Here is a 20,150-nt window from a genome sequence, read left to right as displayed (position 1 = left end):
TGGCTACTGGCCAGGGCTGGACCTAGGATCACAGTCTTGATGGACCTATGGCATGATCTGGTATGGCAAATCCTATATTTCTATGTATAACCAAGTATAGCTTAGTCAACAGTATTCTGAAATCCTAAAGGAAGAATTAACAGTAATTATGTTAAGTCACAGGGCATAAACACCCTGTAAATCCTCTTTAATTATGTGGTAGCACTTGATTATTTAATTACATGGCAAGTAAAATGTAAGTACAAAAATAAATACGATTTTATTTTTATCCTCACCAGGGGGATGGGTGTTCATGATAATTAATTTGAGGGTAACATTACCTAGTAAAATACAGACATATGTAATTATCATGTAGCTACTGTACAAATGATGGTAAAACTTGAAGAGGCGTTGCAAACTGGTCTGACCTTTGAAGACAGATCCAGAGGCCTTGTGTAATATTTGGAGCTCTCTGTCTATAGCACTTATATGGCCCCTGTTAGAATTGTATCTGAGCACCTCACAATCTTGAATGTATTTACCCTCACAACACCCCAGTGAGGTAGGGCAGTACTATTATCCCCATTGCATAGATGGGAAACTGAGACACACTGAGGCTAAGTGACTTGCTCAAAATTGCATAGGAAGTCTGTGGCAGAGTACAAAACTAAATCTGGGTCTCCTGATACCAGGCTGATGTCATAACTCTTGATCAGCCTTCTTGCCCTCACCCTTTTCACCTTCAGCTTCACAACAAGAGACTCAAAAATGTTCTAAATACTGGAACCCCTGGAGTTCTTACTTTAAAATAAAAATTACAGTGATAGAGATAAAATATGCTGGCACCTATGGAGGTTGGCGGGGCTTCTAAAAGGGCCCTGGCACAAAGAACAACAATGATCTCTCAATCAGGTTCTCCCTTTGTGATAAAGAAAGATAATATCTGTGATATTCTGCCCCGTAGCAGAGACTGTTAACTCCTGCTTAGTTCGGTTAAAACAAATGGCCTTTTAATTGTCTTCTTCCTCAGACTTGTCTGATTTGGCTGTCTTAATGGCTTTAAGCAGTAAACTGCCCAATAACATTATAATAGCAGCTAAACCCCAGCATCTGATATATAGATTGGAGATCCTATGGACTGAGGATCAACACTTGAGGGCTTTGCGTTGGGGAGAAGAAATCAAGCAAGGAGCTCTCTCTAAAATTCTTGGGTTAGCACCTCAGGTAATGTCCAACACAAGAGGGTGGAGAGCTCAGTGGATCTGCATATTTCACCCCTGAAATGTCCTGTTTCTGAGTGTGACCCATATGGGCTACTCAGAAGTGTTCTGATGTCAGCAGGTGGTAAGGAACCACCATATGATGTGGCTGTGTGTGTATATTGGCCCCTCCATCAACCTCACTTCACAAAGCACAGCTCCTCCTCTGATCTTGCAACAGCACTGTTCTCTCTCTGAGTATCACCTCATTTCCTTGAGCACCACCCCCTGACCTTACCTCAACCCTTCCATGATCTTTTGTCCATCAGTGTCCATGACTTCTCTGCCTGGTTTAATCTCCTCAATGCTCTCTCCTCCACTGAGTTAAGAGAAAATTCACCCCACCCCTCATTGCTACCACATAGCCATCCCACCAACTCTCAACCTTTGCTCACCCACAATATCTGCTGCTGCTGCTCCTCCTTGGCTACTGAATGCCTCATGTGGACATCCTCTGGTACAGAGTCACTCTCCAAATTTAATTCTGTTATCTATTCGCTCCAGCACTTCTCTATTGTTATTGATTCCCATGCCCACGCACTCAGCTGCCTAGTCGTCATGTTTCACTCCTTCCTAAAACTCCCCCAGCCTCTTCTGTGTCCATTAACCTCTCCAGGCAGGAACTTTTTGACTTTTTCAAAGGAAAGTGCAACAAGAGTTGATATATCAACCCTGTGTCATAAGGTTTGATGAAAACTAAACACAAGTACTGAGCCTATGGCTGGTGTCATCCTATTACTGTGTGTATACACACCAAATACTGATTGTTACCTGCTTGTACCAGTGTGTGAATCCATTGCCCTTCAGAGCTTTACCATGGCATTCTGCCTTCCTTCCCCTGCTACTACTCCTTTCATGCTAAAACAATAACACAAGAATCGGGATCCCTATTATAGCAATAATTTGTGCTTTTATTTTTTAATGTAGTGCTGGTGAAGGATGCTGGACTGATAGCGCTGGAGAGCAAAGCCCTCCATCAACACATCAGGAAGAGAATGGTCAGCAGAAATCCAAGCTTCCCCACATACTACCTTGTCTATGTCCTTCCACCTGGACCAAGGAATGAGAGGAGTATTCATTCTCCATGCCCATTTGAACCTTGGTCTCGGCTGAGATTCTTGGTTCCCACCTGTTCTTTGGAAACTGGGTTGAGACCATGAAAGCCCAATTCACAGAGGCCACCCTATGTTCATCAGATGACAGTGACTTTTGGTCACTATCAACTTGGGCTGGACATCAGAATTTTTCCTCCTATCATGCTCATTCAACTGAGATGAAAGCAGAGAGAGAGAGAGAGAGGTCTCATGCCCATACATCTAATATATGGTTGCCATGTTTCATTAGAGTCTTGGAGGCAATGCAGACCTCCTCGGGCCTCTCCACTTAACTCAGACAGTGTGCTTTCTGTCAGATGAAAATTACATAGCTCGGGATGTTGCCTTCCAAACACCATCAAAATGCTGTAATCTATAAGCCATATGCACAGTGCATGCTGTGTCAGCTCAGATCTGTTGCATGTCTTGGATTTTTTTTTTAATTGCAACGATGTATAAAATACATTGAAAATACTGGAAACAGGGCTAATTTCTGTGCTGAGTGTAAAAGAGATGAAAAAACCAGACAAATTTAGGACATACTTTAAATTGGGTATTATACACGATGGGCTTGCCCTCCTCCTCACCCGTGCCTCCTCAAACAATGTTTTCCATGCAGAACCACATGGAAACATGAACCTAATCAACCATGGCAGTAGTTTTGAAGCAGCAGAAGATGTGAAGTTTGACAAATTAAGCTAAACCCATAGAGCTCTTGGTCCTCCAGGTTGTAGAGAGGACCAGGCTGTGTTGTATGGTGGGGGGCTTGATAAAGTGATGCATCTTGGGGTAGGAGGCCAATGGAAAGTCAGCTGGTTGAGTAGGAGCCAATACCATCTAGAGCAACCCTCTCCCGTCTCCATTATACCAGCCATACAATCTCCTTGGAAGACTTTCAGAGCCCCATCAGTGTGTTCCTCTTGGGGCAGGGCTTCCATCATATTAGGAGGAGAGGAGATAAAATCCCTTGTAGTTCCACTTGTGTGTATTGGCCAGAATAGTCTCATATTTAAGCCTGTCTGTGCTGCTCTGCTCTGACCTGATTTAACAGTACAATCCCCATGATATGGAGCCAATGTAACAATATTTTAAGTAGAGGCACAGCAAACAATTATAAAGAGGGTTCCTATTGCCATAATTATTCTATTACTGCGGAATAGGATAAGAATCTAGGGCTAACTGTCCTGAGCGGACCAAGCATTGAAAATTTATTGTTGTAGTCACATCCTGAAGTCTTTACCCAGGCAAAACTCCCATGGAAGTCAAGGGAGCTGATTTTTTCCTTGCCTTTCACCTTGTGTAGTCATTTAAACCTGGGCAGTGGGGTTTGACTGATGTGAAGGGAAGATTCTAATTGGATGCATTTTGAATTCATTTTATACAGTTGTGAATGTCTACATGTGCACACAGCAGAGGAAAATCTGGCCTAATATATTTATAGCATCAGGCTCGATAATTGTTTCATAAGTTGTTGTGTATAGTCCCCATGTGGGAAAAATTCTTCTTTTTCTCAAAATACATATTGGTGGTTTTGTGTGCACATACAGTTTTGGTATGAAGCAGTAGGGATCAGGATGTTTGAATTCTACAGAACTTAGGTTTGTTTTGTTTTTTATTAATCTTTCTATTGTAATTTTTATTAAGTTTCCCTTGAAATTGGTGAATGCCAGTTGAGGCTTGTAACAAGAGACCATCTTATCGAGGATGACCATATAGCAAGTGTAAAAAATCAGGATGGGAAAGGGAATAATAGGTGCCTATATAAAACAAAGTCCTGAATATTAGGACTGTCGCTAGAAAATCAGGACATCTGGTCACCTTAGTCTTATCCCAGTGGATCAAGTGCATACCTCCCATTGCAATGTTTAAATCCTGTGGGTTTGTGTGTGTGTAAGAATCGGACACATTTGCTCTTTCTCAGTTCCAAATATTTTGGAGATATTGGTTAAGGTTGAGTTGACTGAGAGGTGTCTATTTGGTGGAGAAGAAAAACACACTAGACTGTATTGGAATTTAATGGTGCATCAATGTAGTGATCTTGGCACAACATAAGTGATGCCCTTAGGATGACCTTTTATAGCCCTTTGATTCAGTGTAGGATCATTCTCAGTTATTCAGTGTAGGATCATTCTCAGTCTCTTTCCGTGGTATCTCGCGGGAAAATATGTGATCCCTCCAGCAGGAAAATACTGGCTACCCCCACACAGGGGTCTCCTTGTGGTTTCCTTCTGTCTGGGATGGGGGTGGAGTACACACCACCGTCCCCCTGCAGAAATGAGTGGTAGTTCTCTCCTGAGCCTACAGGTCTGAGGACACCTGCTACAGGAAGGAGCAGGCTTGCTGCGGCCAAGGGCCCGATGCAAAGCCCACTGAAGCCAGTAGATGCCAGTGAGTTTTGGGCACCACTTCATGGTTTTTACCTCTTACGTGACAGCCCAGCTTCCTCGAGTACTTCTACCATGGGCTCCGAGCCACGATAGCTCCCCTACTCAGTGTGTGTGGCAGTGTGTGTGGGAGGTGGGGGTTGCATCTGTGCTAGAGAGTTACTGCTGGTCTGATCAATGGTAACTCCCAGGTTACCATCGGGGTGGAATCTTCCTCCCATTTAAATCAATGAAAAATCTCCCATTGATTTCCAAAGAGTCAGGATTTTACCCTATATCTGCATTACCTTGGACAGATCATATTATGCAGCATGCCACTATCCCCACGCTGCTGTTCGAAGCTGCAGTGGCCAGATTCCAAAGAGGGGCTTTTGTTCCGTCAAAGGAGGCGAGGAATGCACTGGAAATGCTGTGCCTGGAGGCCTGCGGAATTAAGGAGTTCATCAGGTGTTTGCTGGCCAGCTGTGTATAGTGGCAGGTGGCCCTAATACCATTTAAAGCATGGCTGCTATCCAAAGGCTACCCAACCTATCTAGGATACAATTCTTAACCTGTGTCTCCTAGGACCGGTATTAAACTATAATCCTGTTAAGGATGTGCTTGTTTTACAATTTCCTTTACTTTTTTCCCCACTCAACGGCAATATGGATTAATTCCTGCTGCTTTTCTACAACTAAACAGGAAAATGATATCTGCCATTTTGGCACTTCTGGCCCTGTCTGGAATCAAGAAGTGCAGCGGCAGTAGCAAATGTGACAATAATAAGGATGAAGGGAAACTGATCCAAACCTTTTGGGTTGTTGGAACAAAAGACATTTGCTTTGAGTGTTGGATAAATGTGTTGGGTAGTTCTTATTCTGCCAGAACTAAGGGGACCTTCCCTCATTGTTCAGATGGGCTCAAACCACCAGATTAGGATCTAGATTCTGAAGGTCTGCAAAGTTTGAGGTTGTTCACACCCAGGGGATTAGATCAGACTCATCACTACATGCCTGTGGTGTCAAAAGTGCTGACAGCATGGACTGGACAAGGGACTGGAGAGTGGCTGGTATTGAAAGTGGCTTCTCTTAGTGCAAGACATTGTAACCAGTGACAATGGTTGCAGGGACACTCCATGCCACTTAATTGGAAATGACACCTGGATTCATTCAAATACCATCTGTAAAATGGGGTAATGATAATGACCTCATTTGTAAAGTGCTTTGAGATCTACCATGATATAAAACTTAGGTATTATAATAATTATTTCTCATTCACTACAGTGCAGACCTGCCTGTGTGTTTTGTAACTAGAGAGAAAAATACACCTCTTTTCACTCTTCCACACTTTCCATCTAGCTGGTATCCTCCATTAAAATCTCACTCCTTCTTTGTTAAAAGCATGTGAAATTTGGCTGTCTCTGTAAAAGGCATGTGAAATTCTCCCTGCTTTGGTTGCCTTCTGCAGACCACAACCTGACTGTAGCAAAGAAATTGGTGACATACTTCTAGAGGGAAAATGGAGTATTTTGGAAAGCAACCTAAATAACGCCTCTTTTGTTGTATAAACTGCTCAGAATACAGAGTCTTCTTCCTGATCTCATGCTGATATTATAATAGTGTGAACCAAGGGGCATTCATAATGGACATCTTTCCTGCTTCCACAATTTACTATTCCTTTGACTGTAAGGTGATGAAAAATTAAAAAGCCACCTTTATACTTCGTTCTTATTATTTCACTGTGCAAAGGAGATATAGAATAGGCCAGGATCTGTCCCCAAATCTCCAGAGAACTTGGAGTATAGTTCTGCTTTCCAAGCAAACCATTTCATATATATTTGCAGCTGAAAACTCTTCAGACTCTCTTAGATGTGAGAATCAGATTATCGAGATTCTACCCATTCTGTATGTCCGAGAGAATCAAGAAGCTATTCAATTGCAAATACATGAAAAATTCTAGCAGGGCATTTGAACTAAAATGACCTTAATCAAGGCATGCTGAAGGGCATGTCCTGAAATCATTTTTTGTTGCAGACGTAGAGCCTTTTGTTGGAGCAATTGGGTAAGAAAACTGTATCGGTTCCTGATAGACTTTTCACCCTATAACCCAGAGCAACTGGGACACTGCATTAATCCATCCACATTTTATATCACTGTGTAGCAATTAGGAATAAACTTGGTATAAAGCCATACATCAGGTTTTATTGCCAAGAGAGAATCAGATCCTCAGCAGCTGTAAAGCACTAGTCAGTGGAGCTATCCTGATTTACACCAGCTGTGGATCTGAAGCAGAAGGTATTATCCACTTCTGTTGAAACATAAGAATGTAAATAGGTAGCACAGATACATATGCAACATGATGGCATTGAGCCTGGAGCTGGGAAAAGATGAAGGCATTTGGAAGCCAATATATTGTCTGCCAGGTATTTCCTAGGCAAAGTTTTTATTTGCTTACTCAAGAACTCTGGACAGTATCACAGGGATGGATACTAAAGCGAACAATTGGAAACCTTTCCTGTATTTTCTTTTATGCTAAAGAAATACATGATGTTATGAGCCACTGGCTAGATAAATAATGATAAATAATAAACTCTGGCCTTGAAAGTGTGGTTTGCTGAATGGAGAAATTATATAACTTGTGTGCAATTGCACACTGTTGGAAAATGGGAAATATCAAATCATATTTTCATTGTTGGAGATCAGTAATGTAAAAGTTAGGGATGAATGGCTCAGTTTCCTGCAGAAATCACTGAGAAAATGCACCTGGACTTCACTGGGAGCAGGGTACAGTTCTAAGAGAGTAGGGTAAATTGGGGTATTTCCTGACTGACATTTGAGCTGTGTCAGAAATCTTCGCAGTGAAATTGACCGCCATCGCCTATGCACCCTGAATATTACAGTAGTGAGCAGTGAGTGTAATGTGATCGCTGCCTTTCACTGAAAGTCAGGGGAGTTAGGTGCCTGTCACTTGTGCCTGTGAAAATCTTCTCTTGCTGGTTTGAAAGGTAGAATGATGTATTTGTTAACAATGATGATTGGGTGGGCACTGCACTAATTATACACTTCTAGTGGCCAGAGGCCGGATCCTGGAGGTGGAAACCTACAGGGGACTCCATGTGGAGATGCTAGCAGATCATGCCCAAGGTGTGCAGGCTGACCAGATTTTCAAAGTGAAAATATTGGACTCCTTTCATGGGAAAGGGGGTGGGGTTGTGGGCACAGAAGGGATGTTATGGATGGGCAGCAGGGAGCTATACGGCCGCCTACTTGACCCCTCCCTTTTCAGCTCAGCGACACCCTACTTCCCTATCACACAGTGGTCAAGATTTTCAAGAGTGCCTAGGGCCTTTAGGTGCTTCAGTCTGTGGTTGACCAACTTGAGATCCTTTAAAGGAGTCTGATTTTCAGAATGTACGGAGCTCCTGCCCACTGAAAATCAAGCCCCGTTAAGGTGTCTGAAACGGAGCATCCAAAATCAATAGACACTTCGGAACATCTCGGCCTGTGGATGCAATTATGTGATAACATGCCAGACTGGGTGGGGTGTGCTCCTGTAGGCACACGTGCATTCAGCCAGCCTGTCATCAGTTTAATCAATTCCTCTTTAGGGGGCCAACCCTGCCAAGATCTATAAAGACAGGAACAAAAATCCCGCTCTGAAGCTGTCAGGGCACCGAGACAAACCCTGAGAACAGGGATAGTTTTAGTTTTCGGAGATCACAGAATCCTAGAAAAGGGTTGGAAGGGAGCTCGGAAGATCATTTAGCCCAATCCTCTGCTCAAAGCAGGACCGACCCCAACTAAATGAGTCCAGCCAGGGCTTTATCAGGCCGGGCCTTAAAAACCTCTAAGGATGGAGATTCCACCACCTCCCTAGGTAACCCATTCCAGTGCTTCACCACCCTCCTAGTGAAAATGTTTCTCCTAATATCCAACCTAGCCCTCGCCCACTGCAACTTTAGACCATTGCTCCTTGTTCTGTCATCTGCCACCACTGAGAACAGCCTAGCTCCATCCTCCCTGCACCCCCGTCAGATAGTTGAAGGCCTCTATCAAATCCCCCCTCACTCTTCTCTTCTGCAGACTAAACAAGCCTAGTTCCCTCAGCCTCTCCTTGTAAGTCTTGTGCTCCAGCTCCCTAATAATTTTTGTTGCCAATTTGTTGCTAATTTGTTCCAATTTGTCCACATCCTTTTTGTAGTGGGGGGCCCAAAACTGGACACAATACTCCAAATGCGGCCTCACCAATGCCGAATAGAGGGGAATAATCACTTCCCTCGATCTGTTGGCAATGCTCCTATTAATGCAGCCTAATATGCTATTAGCCTTCTTGGCAACCAGGGCACACTGCTGACTCATATCCAGCTTCTTATCCACTGTAATCCCCAGGTCCTTTTCTGCAGAACTACTGCCTAGCTCATCGGTCCCCAGTCTGTAGCTGTGCATGGGATTCTTCTGTCCTAAGTGCAGGACTCTCCTCTGGTCCTTGTTGAACCTCATTAGATTTCTTTTGGCCCAATCCTCCAATTTGTCTAGATCACTCTTTAGCCTATCCCTACCTTCCAGGGTATCTACCACTCTCCCCAGCTTAATGTCATCTGCAAACTTGTTGAGGGTGCAATCTACCCCGTCCTCCAGATCATTAATGAAGATGTTGAACAAAACTGGCCCAAGGACTGACCCCAGAGGCACGCTGCTTGTTACCGGCAGTCAACTAGACATCGAGCCATTAATCACTCCCCGTTGAGCCCGATGATCTAGTCAACTTTCTATCCACCTTATAGTCCATTCATGCAACCCAGACTTCTTTAACTTGCTGGCGAGAATACTGTGGGAAACCGTATATAGATTTGTTAAAATCAAGATATATCACGTCCACTGCTTTCCCCACATCCACAGAGCCAATCATCTTATCATAGAAGGCAATCTGGTTGGTCAGGCATGACTTGCTATTGGTGAATCCATGTTTACTGTTCCCATCACCTTCCTCTCTTCCAAGTGCCTCAAAATGGATTCCTTGAAAACCTGCTCTTTGATTTTTCCAGGGACTGAAGTGAGCTGATTGGTCTGTAGTTCCTTGGATCCTCCATTTCCCCTTTTTCCAATCATCCGGGACCTCCCCCAATCACCATGAGTTTTCAAGGATAATGGCCAATGGCTCTGCATCAGCCATCTCCCTCAGCACCCTCAGATGCATTGCATCTGGCCCCATGGCCTTGTGCACGTCCAGCTTTTCTAAATAGTCCTGAACCTGTTCTTTCACCCTTCAGGGCTGCTTGCCTCCTCCCCATTTTGTGCTCCCCATTCTGAGCTGACCTTGTCTGTGAAGACAGAGGCAAAAAAAGCATTGAGTATTTCAGCTTTTTCCAATTCATCTGTCACCAGGTTGCCTCCCCCATTCAGTAAGGGGCCCACACTTCCCCTGACCTTCTTGTTACTAACATACCTGTAGAAACCCTTCTTGTTACCCTTCATGTCCCTTGCTAGCTGCAACTTCAATTGTGCTTTGGCCTTGTTTCACTCCTGCATGCTCGAGCAGTATTTTTATAGTCTCCCTAGTCATCTGACTAAGCTTCCACTTCTTGTAAGCTTCTTTTTTGTGTTTAAGCTCACTGAAGATTTCTTTGTGAAGCCAACTTGGTCACCTGCCATATTGGCTATTCTTTCTGCACATTGGGATGGTATGTTCCTGTGCCCTCAATAAGGTTTCTTTAAAATATAGCCAGCTCTCTTGGACTGTTTCCCCACTCATATTAGCCTTTCCAGGGGATCCTGCCCATCAGTTCCCTGAGGGAGTCAAAGTCTGCTTTTCTGAAGTCCAGGGGCCATATTCTGCTGCTCTCCTTTCTTCCTTTTGTCAGGATCCTGACCTTGACCATCTCATGGTCACTGCTGCCCAGGTTGCCACCCACTTCTATTTCCCTCACGAATTCTTCCCTGTTTGTGAGCAGGGAACTTCCTGCATTGTCTGTGCACTGCTATGTTGCTCTCACAGCAGATGTCAGGGTGATTAAAGTCCCCCATGAGAACCAGGGCCTGTGATCTGGAAACTTTCATTAGTTGTCTGAAGAAAGCCTTGTCTACCTCATCCTCCTGATGTTGGTGGTCTATAACAGACGCCCATCACGACATCATGACCTTATTGCTCTTGCCTCTAAACTTAACCCAGAGACTCTCAACAGGCTTTTCTCCAGTTTCATACAGGAGCTCTGAGCCATCATACTGCTCTCTTACATGCAGTGTAACTCCTCCACCTTTTCTCCCCTGCCTGTCCTTCCTGAGCATTTTATACCCATCCACGACAGTGTTAGTCATGTTAGTTGCCCCACCAAGTCTCGGTTATTCCAATTACATCATAGCTCCTTGACTGTGCCAGGACTTCCAGTTCCTCCTGTTTTTTTCCCAGGCTTCTTGCGTTCATGTACAGGCAGCTAAGATAACTACCCGATTGCCCTACTTTCTCACTACGAATTAGGAGGCCTCCCCTATTAAATCTTGTGGAGTGGGAGGCACCGTGAAGTTCCCATACTCATTTTTTTTCCACAGGTCGTTCAAATTCAGAATAATTCTTTTTTCCCTGTGATTTAAATCCCTGGGGCATCATCAATCCTTTCCTGAGGCAGTGGGGCCCAATGAATACGGCGTCAGATTGGACATCAGTAGCTGAGTATTCAGTTACCATCTGAGCTTCTGGATGAACTAGTACAAGTCACTTCATCACTTTCTGCATCACTTTCCCCATCATTAAAATGGGGATAACCTAGCCATATCCACCTTTGTAAAGTGCACTGAAATCTTCAGATGAAATTATAATAATATTTATAGGATGAAATTCACCTCTGTGCAGAGTCTATTTTGTAGGCTTAAGTGAGTGTTACATGGCCCATAGTCCTTATTCGGGTCCTCTGCATGGAGGTAAATTTCATCTGTAGAACCCTTTTCATCCATAGATCTCAAAGTGCCCTAACACATAATGCCTGAGATATGACAACAGGAAGCCACCTGGCAAATCTACTGGATGTAGGCAGCTGATTTAGCAGGAATAGGGAGACAAAGGAGGGTGGGGTTCCATATCTGAGCTATGAAAATAGCCAGTTTTGAGATCTATGCTGAAGTTTAGGTGAGTTCTTATATCTCCACTGGCCTGCCCATCTCTAATCGGTCATCTAGCTGGTCTCTGAGAGATAAGACTGAACCACAGTGCCTTTGATATCTTATCCTCTTTTATGTGTAAAGTAGGCAAACTGGGAGAGAACTCTCTTTTAATGCATGATCTGTGCTGGAAGATCAATAGCAGCTTAACATGCATTTTTGTGTAATATGCGTTGTGCAGAGCTTTGTAATAAAAACGGTGCTTTTCATGCAGTACAGTGGGATGACTGGCTTCGTTGCTGCGTTGTGTGCTTTCATCACAGCTGCCTCTCACTGATCTGTCAGAGCAAGAACCATGTTGCAGGGAAGGAAGGAGGCACATTATTTAGTCACTGAAAATGTTCCCCCACCATTGCAAAACACCAGCCATTATTGGGTTGATCTGAGGGCGTAAGCTGGCCTGCATGTCTGTTCATTTGACATGAAGCAGGCTGGGCAAGATCTTCAGCTGCTTTAAATCTGAGTAGTGCCTTTGAAGTCGATGATGACAATCTAGCCCATTGTCTCCTACGTGTTGGTTTGAGTTTTAACAGCAGTTAACAAAGAAAGATTAATATAAGATTTGAACATGTATCTTAGAAATCATTTAAAGTATCAGCAATCAAAGCAAGAGTTGCCATTGTTATCTTCTGGTGATTCAGGCTAGTGTCTGTCTCTGGCTGTGCAGGGAATCTGAGCTTTTCAAAGATCCAGGAAGGGAAATTCTATTTTTTTTTTAAATGCTGGGCTGAGAAAATTAAATTAATTTACCTAGAGGAAATGTGGTTATGGCAGGAGAGTGGGACTCATGGGCTCTGTTTCTGGCTGTGACCTCAACTTGCTGTGTTGGTAAATACCTGAGGCCAAAAGCATCCACTGGTTTTGGGTGACTTGGTGTTTGGGTAGCCTACATGATTCATAGATTCCAAGGCCAGATGGGACTGTTGTGATCATCTAGTCTGACCTCCTGTACAAGGCAGGCCATGGAACCACCTCAAAATAATTCCTAGCACAGATCTTTTAGAAAAACATCCCATCTTGATTTAAAAATTGTCAGTGATGGGGATTCCACCACAGCCCTTGATAAATTGATCCAATGATTAATTACTCTGACCGTTAAAAATGTACGCCTTATTTCCTGTCTGAATTTGTCTAGCTTCAATTGTCAGACACTGGACAATGTTATAACTTTCTCTGTTTGGTTAAAGAGCCCATTATCAAATATTTCTGTTTCCCAGGTAGGTCCTAATAGACTGTGATCAAGTCACCCCTTTGCCTTCTTTTTGTTAAGCTAATTTTTTTAGCTTCTATCACTGTAAGGCGTGTTTTTTAATCCTTTAATCATTCTCATGGCTCTTCTCTGAACCCTCTCCAATTTATCAACATAATTTGTGAATTTTGGATGCAAGAATGGGATACAATAATTCAGCAGCTATTGCACCAGTGCCAAATACAGAGGTAATATAACCTCTCTACTCCTACTCAATAGTCCCCTGTTCATATGTCCAAGAATCACGTTAGCTCTTTTGTCCACAGTGTTGCACTGGGAGCTCATGTTCATCTGATTATCCACCCCATGCATCCCACATCTTTTTTCAAGTCACTACTTTCCAGGAAAGTCCCTGATCTTGTAAGTATGGCCTACATGCTTTGTACCTAGATGTATACATTTATATTTAGCTATATTAAAACGCATTATTTGCTTGTGCCCAGTTTACCAAGCAATCCAGATACCACTGTATCAATTACCAGTCTTCTTTATTATTTACTACTCCAGGATTTACCACCAAATTGTGTCATTTGCAAACTTTATCACTTGTAATTTTATGTTGTCCAGGTCACTGATAGAAATATTAAATTATATAGGGCCAACAACCAGTCTCAGCAGGCCCCACCTGAAACACACCCACTCGATGATTCCCCATTTACAATTACATTTTGAGACCTATCAATTAGCCAAAATGTCATGCGGTACCAAGCCAAAGTAAATTACATCAATGTTATTGTTATCAACCAAATTTGTAATCCCATCAAAAAAAAGATATCTAGTTAGTTTGGCAGGATCTAGTTTCCATAAATATTTTCCATGTTGATTGGCATTAATTATAGTACCCTCATTTAATTTTTTATTAATCGAGTCTCATATCAGTTGCTCCATTATCTTGCCCAAGATTGACATATACTTACCTGGGTCACCCTATTTACCCTCTTTAAATATTGGCACATTAGCTTTCTGGAACTTCTCCAGTGTTCCAAGACTTAGTGAAAAATCAACATTAATGGTTCAGCCAGCTCTTTTAAAACACTTGGATGCAAGTTATCTGGGCCTGCTGATTAAAAATGTCTACCTTTACTAGCTGCTGTCCTCTTGAGACACTAGGTGCACCTAGATTCTGATTTTCAGAGGCACAGATCAATGCAATTCCCATTAATTTCAAATGGAGTTGTGGGAGCTGAGCATCTCTGGAGATAGGGCACTAGATGTCTCAAGTTGGCTACCCAAACATTTGAAAATGTTGGGGTTTACTATATTGGTTCCTCAATGCTCTGGCCACAAAAGGCTGTCTCCAGTGCACCTCCCTTGGCAGTTTATGCATAAGCTTGACCAGAATTTCATTTTTATTTTTTAGACAGATAGTATCAATGTATATTTTAAAGCATTTCTAAAGATTTTTATTAATTTTAAATATTCATGATTGCATGAAATTATGCAGGGGAGCAGAAAATTATTCAATGACTATAGACATTGAGATTCAAAAAGTTAAAGCTTTGTATGCATTAGAACCTACATTGTTAATTTCACACCTGAAAGTAAATAGCCTTAAACCAACAAACCATATTGGTTTATAACTGTTCTTTCGCTAGTGCATTTGTAACAAGCCTAATTCAAAAGTCTAGCCCACTACAGCAATGCAGCACTTCAGTGTAGACACTACCTACGCTGCTAGGAGAGGTTCTCCTGTCACTGTAGGTAATCAAGCCACCTGAGAGGCTGTAGCTAGTTTAATGGAGGAATTCTTCCGTCGACCTATTGCTGTCTGCACCATGGGTTAGGTTGGCATAGCTAAGTCTCTCAGGGGCAAGACAAATCCACATCCCTGAGAGATGTGGTTATGATGATGTCAGTTCCCACTGGAAACCCAGCCCTAAATTGTTGGATTTTAAGTTCTCAAGCAGTATTTTTCTCACTTTGCCTATTTGCAAATTTTGAGGATTACTGATGGAAATATGTTTTTGTTGGTTTGTGTGTGTACAGTGAAATTTAAATTTACCAACATTTACCCATAAAAATCTAATGCTTCCCAGCTGAGTCATGAAGCTTAATTCACTAATGGTTGTAAAGCACTCTGAGGACCTCTGAGGGAAGGCTCTGTGTAAGTACAAAGTATTATCATTCTAATATATATGACTAGACTTCATAGCAGGAGGGCTAGTCTCCTAGAAACACTCATGTCATTCACTCTTAGAGAGACACAGAAAGAATGACAGGCCTTTCTAATAATAGTTTTGAAATTCATCTTTTAAATATACTTCTATTTTAAATATACTGTGTGTAGCTCTCAAAGGTATTGTACCTAATCATGTGGTGCACCAGCACTCATAGGTATCAGACCAGCTGCTCTGCTGCTCTTAATCAGTGTAGTTCTGTTGATGTCAACACTGATTTACATCAGCTGGGAATCTGGTCCATTTTCTGTTGCTATGAGCAGAACATAAGAGCAATTCCACTACACCGAGAATGAGGAGTGATGGCTGCTTGCCTACAATTATGAAGGTTGAGGGTTCAATCTTGCATGATCTCCAGCTGAAAGGCTTCTTCTAGTTCACCAAACTGCAAAATGGGTACCTGCTCCATCTGGTTAGGGCAGGTAAAAGTGGTTGGACCTAATCCTGGCCACATCACTCCTTTGTGTACTGTTGTCTGTGAAACTGGCTCAGGGGAACTTTGTGCTGGGAAGGGTGAGGGGCAACAGTGGGTTAAAAGGTGCATGGTGGGTGGGGAATGATAGTTGGAACTGGGTGAAGAACAAGTATTATTGGTCTGGGCAAAGGTTTTTTTTAAATGGATCAGAGTATGAGGAAAATAAACCCCTTCATCACCCTGTGGACACTGGGACAATCTTTTAAAAAGGAGCACTGCCCTTTTCATGTCTGTGGGAGAGTCAAGTGCTGTCAGTTGTTCAGTGCTACATTCCAAAGGAAGGAGCAAAGTTGCGAGTTCGTTATGTTGGAAATATCAGGAGACCCTGAGATTTTTTTTCCCGGGGTGTATCATTGCTAGGTGGCCAGTCATCTGGGAACCTGTGAGGAGAACAGAACTGACCAATTGGCAACCTCCCAGCAGGAGATCTTTAGGGAACATGGGGGCTGTTGGATACACAATTGGATCTCCAAACAGTAGCTAATATTGGTAGGGAGGCCAGTGAGCGACCAGGCTGTCCTCGGGTGAAATATTGTAAGGTATCTATCCTATCACCATGTCAAGCTAGCAGTTAACCTACAGTGAACTCAGGCCTGCTGCAATTGCAACTCCAGGAAAACTCCCTTTAAAGTAGAGGACTTCAGCAGGACTAGACTGGTGTCTTTTAACTTGCTGCCATTAGGCAGATGCGACTGTCATAGGAGTGGCGGCAGAGGTTTGGTTATCATTGCAGTGGGACCCTCTGTCTCCTGACTAACTGTAGCACATACTGCTTTTGGGACTGATGTGCTTACCTGTGACCCTGGTTACCATTGCAGATTAAACAGAATCCAGACTTTGCAACAAGCCATCCTCACAATCTCCCAGTGCCAGTTGTTCCCCTTCACCCAAACCACTTGAGAGAAAGAGAGTGTGCCAAGTAATTAGCAGTCAGGTTAATCTTCTATTAAGCTGCTTCACCCATTCCTTTTGTTCCTGTTCAGATCTGTGTCACACCACGGAGTCATGGTCCCAGCATCTTGAGTTTAGTTACCTTTTAGTTCAGCCTTTATAACACAGTCTCTGTTATCTGTATGTCTATGTGTCTCATTACAGCACAGCTGTATATTTCTATGTGCAGCAGACAGCTACAGTCGTTGATATGAACCGTGTTGGGATGTTGGACACACTATAGAACTGACCCACAGATGCCTCATGTAAGGAGCTCGTTTTTGTATTTGGAGCGGGTTTTTTTTTTAAATTAATGATATTTTCCTATCCCAAGGAGTATAAGATTTAAAAAAAAAAATACTGTTCTCTCTTCGAGTGATTGCTCATATCCATTCTATTATAGGTGTGTGCGCGCCCCGTGCACAGATTCCCGGAATTTTTTTCCCTTAGCTAGCTCCGTAGGGTTGGCTCAGGCGCCCCCTGGAGTACCGTGCTCATTCCTCCTCACTTTGAAGGGCGGTGAATGCAAATACTATGTGCCTAAGGAGGGGTTTGAATTCCTCTATACACACCCCACCCCAGGTTCGCTCGTAGTGGATGCAGTGAACCAACGGGACTGCCAGGATGGCCAGGGCAACACCCCTAAGGATAAGGACAGCAAGAAGCTGGACCTTTTTGGGCGCAAAATGTATTCTACTGCGGCCCTGCAGCTGAGGGTCACAAATCATCAGGCCCTAATGGGGAAATACAATTTAAACCTGTGGACCTCTCTACAAAGGTTCTCCTCGGGGTTGCCCCCAGACCAGACTGCGCCACGGTGTCGCAGGAGGGTGTGGCGGTGGCCAAGGCGGCGTTTCAGTTGGCCAGTGACGCAGCGGATGCTGCCAGCAGGGTGATAGCTTCAGCCATCGTCATGCGCCGCTGCTCCTGGCTCCAAGCATCTGGTCTGTCACAGGAGGTCCAACAGTCAATTCAGGACCTCCCCTTTGACTACACTGGCCTCTTCTCAGAGAGGACGGACGAAAAGCTCCACGCACTAAAGGACTCATGAGCCACCCTGAGATCCCTAGGGCTATACACCCCCCAGGCCTCGAGGCACGACCCGTCCTCAGGCCCACAGGCAACCACAACCTCCACCAAAGCTGCCACCCAGACCCGCTCAGTCCAGGAGGGGTCGGGATTGCTACCGGGCACCCAACCGCTGCGACCAGCAAGGGCCCCCTGCGGGGACCCAGCAAGATCCAAACGAAGGCAATGCGCCCAATAAAAGGTTTTGATGGGGTGCACGAGAGTGGCACTCCTCCTTCCCCACTGGATCACTCCAAATTATTCTCCCACAGACTTCGGCCATACCACACCGAATGGGAAGCTATTACTATGGACCAATGGGTCCTTGGCATAGTTCTCAAGGGCTATGAGTTACAGTTTACGGCCTTCCCACCCAACTTTCCCCCTACCCAATCCTTCTTCAGGGACCTCTCTCACGACCAACTCCTCATGCAGGAAATTAACTCCCTCCTCATGCTCGGCGCGGTGGAGGAGGTTCCTCCACAGGAGCAGGGAAGGGGACTCTACTCAAGGTACTTCCTAATCCCCAAGGCCAAGGGGGGCCTGAGGCCAATCCTGGACCTCCGCCGTCTAAACAAGTTTCTCAGGCGCACCAGGTTTCATATGGTTTCCCTAGCCTCCATCATTCCTGCCCTAGATCCAGGGGACTGGTATGCCGTCCTCGACCTGAAGGATGCGTATTTTCATATCACTATTCTTCCAGGTCACAGAAAGTTCTTAAGGTTTATGGTAGCTGGATGCCACTACCAGTTTTCAGCCCTACCCTTTGGCCTTTCATCTGCACCAAGGGTGTTTACAAAATGCATGGCAGTGGTAGCGGCCCACCTGTGCCACAGAGGGGTCCAGATATTCCCCTACCTGGATGACTGGCTGATCTGGGGCAAGTCCAGGGCCCGTGTGAGGAACAGCCTGGCTCTTACCTGCGCCACATGCACCAGACTGGGGCTGCTCATCAACAAGCAGAAGTCTACTCTCACCCCGGTGCAGCGCATAGAGTCCATAGGGGCCACTTTGGATGCCGCCCAGGCCAGAGCCTTCCTCCCTCAGACTCGGTTCAAGACCATGACCGCCATAATCGACGAACTGCACAGGTCCCCCACGATGACAGTCAGGCGCTGCCTTCAGCTGTTGGGACACATGGCGGCATGTACTTATGTGGAGAGGCTGGCTCGCCTCAAGCTCAGGCCTCTCCAAGGGTGGCTGGCCTCAGTCTATGTACCGGCCAGACACCTGCTGAACAAGGTGGTCACGGTTCCCGCCCAGGTACTGTCCTCCCTGGACTGGTGGAGGGACCCCGGGGAGGTTCTGAGGGGCGTTTCCTTCAGAGACTTGGCTCCTTCAGTGACTCTGATAACGGACGCCTCAGACGGGGGTTGGGGGGCCCACATCAGCAAGGACCTGATAATGCAGGGACTATGGTCACCAGACGAGAGGGCTCTCCATATAAATGTCAGAGAGCTCAGGGCAGTCCGCTTGGCCTGCAAGGTCTTCATCAAATTCCTGAGGGGCAGGATGGTTCAGGTCTTTACAGACAACACAGAGGCCATGTTTTATATAAACAGACAAGGGGGAGCGTGCTCCTTGGCTCTTTGCCAGGAGGCTACCCATTTTTGGGAATTGGCCGTGAGACACGATTTTCACATATCTGTCTCTCACCTCCCGGGGGTCAGGAATGATGAGGCAGACTGCCTCAGCAGGTCGTTCTTACCCCGCCACGACTGGTCACTGCACCCGGAGGTGGTGACTTCGATCTTCCGCGAATGGGGGGTTCCCCAACTGGACCTGTTCGCGTCGTCCTGGAACAGGAAGTGCCCAAGGTTCTGCTCGCTCTGAGGTCGCGAGCCGGGCTCCCTCTCCGACGCGTTCCTTCTAGACTGGACAGGGACCCTCATGTATTCGTTTCCCCCCATTCCGCTCCTACCCAAGGTCCTCTTGACAATCAAGAGGGACAGAGCGGATATGATACTGATCGCGCCAGCTTGGCCATGGCAGCACTGGTACAGCATGCTGCTCGACCTGTCCATCGACAGGCCGATCCCACTCCCAAAGCGTTACGACCTGCTCTCACAGGACCAGGGTTGCCTGCTGCACCCGGACCTGGACTCCCTCCACCGGATGGTGTGGAGACTCTGTGGCTGATGGAGGGGGAGAGAGCCTGCTCGGCGCAGGTCCAACAGATCCTGCTGGGCAGCAGAAAACCTTCCACTCAGGTTGTGTACCGGGCCAAGTGGAAGTGTTTTACCTGTTGGGCGGAGTCCCGGGGTATCCCACCGTCCGGCTTGCCCATACAGGCGATTCTGGAGTACCTGCTCCACCGGAAGCTCCAGGGTTTAGCACTCGCTTCCCTGAAGGTGCACCTGGCAGCTATCTTGGCTTTTCACCAGCCAATGGAGGGGCGTTCCCTG

The 20,150-nt window shown here is 45.1% G+C and overlaps 1 long non-coding RNA gene across 2 annotated transcripts in view; it reads left to right on the top strand.

Annotated features, from left to right (window-relative positions):
* The window catches only part of LOC137142943 (uncharacterized), a 174,810-nt gene extending 157,843 nt beyond the window's left edge, over positions 1-16,967 (top strand). The window contains exon 3 of one of the 2 annotated variants that reach the window (XR_010917050.1): positions 16,843-16,967. This is a non-coding gene — a long non-coding RNA (uncharacterized lncRNA). Of the gene's footprint in view, positions 1-2,165; positions 2,911-16,842 lie in introns of those variants that run through there. The other variant, XR_010917049.1, reaches the window with a different exon arrangement.
* Positions 16,968-20,150: the final 3,183 nt, after the last annotated feature.

Source organism: Emydura macquarii, unplaced genomic scaffold, assembly GCF_026122565.2.
Source record: "Emydura macquarii macquarii isolate MOO-44397 ecotype Brisbane River unplaced genomic scaffold, CSIRO-AGI_Emac_v2 contig_3287, whole genome shotgun sequence".
In the NCBI taxonomy this organism is placed as follows: domain Eukaryota; kingdom Metazoa; phylum Chordata; order Testudines; family Chelidae; genus Emydura; species Emydura macquarii.
The sequence above is the reverse complement of the archived record's forward strand: the minus strand, read 5'-3'. Positions and strand labels throughout refer to the sequence as shown.